Here is a 3,496-nt window from a genome sequence, read left to right on the forward strand (position 1 = left end):
CAGGTGATTCTGATGAATGTTTAAGTTGGAGAACCAAAGAGTCCTAGAGATTGGGACTCTTTAAAGAGTGGCAGGAAATTATTGCTTAAAGAAAGCATATAGGATTGTGATTTTTTTTTTGAATATATATAGTCACAGTCTCTAAAGAAAAGCAAAGTCGCCAAGCAAGGTGATAGCAGGAAAATTCTAACCATATTGTGCTTTGGGAGGGTTATTCATCTAACAATATGGATGAATGGACTTCCTGGTGGCCCAGCGGCTAAGACTCTGTGTTACCAATGCAGGGGGCCTGAGTTCTTTCCCTGGTCAGGGCACCAGATCCCACATGCCAGAGCAAAGGTAGAAGATCCCACGTGCAGCAACTAAGACCCAGTGCAGCCAAATAAATAAATATTTTTTAAAATATAAAAATAAAAACACGGATGAAGGTCCCACACTTTGCCAGGAAGTGGGAATTTGGGGCAGAATGAGCAGTGGTCCCCACCTGCAAGGACATCCAGTTTTGTGAGAGAACAAGAGCATCCTAAGGATAGTTAGAAGTCATAAGTGTTAAGAGATGTGGGTAGAACCATGGAGCCAGCAGAGATGGAGGCCTGGCTCTGGCTAGGGCAACACAAGAAGTATCCACAGGGGAGAAAACCCTTGAACTCAGCCTTGAAAGAGCAGGAGTTGTCGAGGAAGAAGTGAGAATTACCTGTTAAGCAAGGAAAACTGAGAAGCGAAAAAAGGACCTGATGGCCCCAGGGAGCACTGAGAAGTATGTGGTAGGTTCAGTTGCTTTAAAATGACCCTCCAGGCCCAGCAAAGGGTGTCATTTTACATGGAAGAAGGGTTTCGGGGTGTTCAGAATCATTCCCCGGAACGAGGGCTCAGACCAGCTATAACCCTACTGTCTTCTGCCCAGGAAGGAATTTAAAGAGTCGCTTCCTCATCAGATACTTGCATTCACTTCTATAATATTCCTGCTAGTCCTCTGCCACCTGCAGGCTCACCCCAAGCACTTCTGATTTCAGAAGGCCAGACACATGCTGAGCAGGACCACTCATGGGAGACAGGAGCGCTCTCACAAGGGAAAGAAGGAAAAGCCAAGACCACGCTGTCACACGCCATACTGGTCTGGAAGTCTTCCTTGAATACCCACTCAATGGCCAGCCAGCTCCACCGTCAGCTCCACTGGTCAGCTTTGAGTCCATTATGTAACCTCTCTCTACTTCAGTTTCTTCATCTGTAAAATGGGCATAACAATAATCTCTAATTTGTAGGGATTATTAGGGGGATTAAATTATATTTTAATATATATAAAGTACATAAGACAGTGCCTGAAGATAGTAAACGTTATACATGTGTTAGCTATTATCATCATCACCATCATCACCACCACACCAGCAGCAGCAGCAGCACCATCATTATTATCAGCGCCATCATTACCATCACCTTCACCATCACCTCCACACCACCATCATCACCACCACACCATCTCCATCATCACCATCACCATCATGAGCACCAGCATCATCAGCAGTGCTATCATCACCATCAAGTCTGCTCAATCCCAGAGCCTGATGAGGGGTCCAGGAACACCAGGCTAACAGTATGACAACAGCTGATCACACTGAACTGATAAATATAACTAAATATATTTCCTTCACCTCAATCCAATCCCACTCCTCATTGGCAGCTTGACTGCCTTCGGTAACATCTCTCCACAGCAATTGCTAATCCATGTTTGAATTCCTCCCCTAGTGGAGAACTGACTGCCTTCCCAGAAGTTCATCCAGCTGCCAGATCCAACAACTTGACTCTAGGGCTTTAACATTTCTGTGGTTCTAAGAACATCCACGCAATACCACTGTGGAATTACTTTTGTCAGTTAGAATAAAACTAGAAAACAGGCCATTATTTGAACCATTTGATCGATTGCCCCCTCGATCCTTTTTTATGCCAGGGCAAACTTTTTGATATTCTTCTCATTGAGAGGTGGAGTCTAATTCCACTCACCCTCATTTGGACCTAGGCTAGGCTTAATAACTGGCTTGATCAGTAAAATATCACAGAAGTGACTTTCACCCAGGTCTCTTGAACCCAGCCATCACCTTGTGAGAAAGCCCAAGCAGCCACCTGGAGATGCCCCAGTGGAGGAGAACTGAGGCCCGTGACCAACAGCAGCAAACGAATTCTAGCTGAAAGCCAGCACCAGTTTCCCAGCCGTGTGAGGGCTCCATCTTGGAAGTGAATCTTTAGCTGCCCCATGCAGTCCATCCACACAGCTGATGCCACATGAAGCAGACGTACCCATCTCCATCAAGTCCCAATCAAATTTCAAATTCATGAGCCAAATGAATAATCATCATTGTTCACAGGTTCTAAATCCAGAGGTGATCAGTTAAACTGCAATAAACAGCTGAAACATCCTGAAAGAACTGAAACATCTTATCCTTTTTATCTGAGAACCACCCTTAAACTCCTTCAGAATAAGCTTATAAGGGAGCCACTTCCAGTTGATCTGAGTCGGTGCTGGGAATTAAACACTATAATCCGAGAATTGGTTAAAAGACTCTTCCTTACAACGAGGCACAGCCTTGCCTTCCTTAATTTCATTCATCCATTCGACAAACACCTATAGTACCTACCAACACCCACCAGGAACTATGCTCAAGACTATGAAAGAGAAAAATGGACCAGTCATTGTCTCAAGGCCTTCATGCTCTAGCGGAGAAGGAGAAGATCTGAACCCTCCCAAACGAGGCAACGTTTCAGATGAGAAAAGATGTATCATGCAGTTCTAAGAAAACTCAGAGAAGAAAGAAATGTGTTCTGCCTGGTGGGGGATGATGGCGAGCTGACTCCAGAGGGATGAAAAGGATTTCCCACAGGGAGAAACGAAGGATAATGAGGTAGATAGAAGGTCCATGAAAGGACCAGGCACTTTCAGGGTCAGTTAGGAGGCTGATGTGATGGGAGCAGCAAAAGGCGTGGAGCAGAACGATGAGGCTGTGAAATTAGGCTGGAGTTAGATCGAGAAGGATTTTGTAAAAGAAGAGTTTGGGTTTTTCCTTGAATACCAGAAAAAGCTACAGCAGGGTTTTTGGCAAAGGCATAGCAGAAGCAGACCTGCATTTCTGGGTTTCCCAGGTGACTCAGCGGTAAAGCATCCGCCTGCCAAGCAGGAGACACAGGTTCAATCTCTGAGCTGGGAAGATCCCCTGGAGAAGGAAATGGCAACCCACTCCTAGTATTCATGCCAGGAAAATCCCATGGACAGATAAGCCACAGGCTGTAGTCCATAGAGTCACAAAGAGTCAGACACAACTCAGCAACTCAACAACAAGAACAGTCTGGCTGTAGTGACAGGAGCATATTGAAAGAGGGCAAACTGGGAGCCTTTCCAGTAGCCTGGTCGGGAAATGAGGGCATCCTGAAATAAGGCAGTGGAGATGTGGAAGACATTTCTTTGGAAAAAGTTACAAAGCCCATTTGAAGATCAACTGGGTGAGGC

This window comes from Bison bison, unplaced genomic scaffold (genome assembly GCF_000754665.1).
Source record: "Bison bison bison isolate TAMUID 2011002044 unplaced genomic scaffold, Bison_UMD1.0 scf7180017864340, whole genome shotgun sequence".
Lineage (NCBI taxonomy): Eukaryota > Metazoa > Chordata > Mammalia > Artiodactyla > Bovidae > Bison > Bison bison.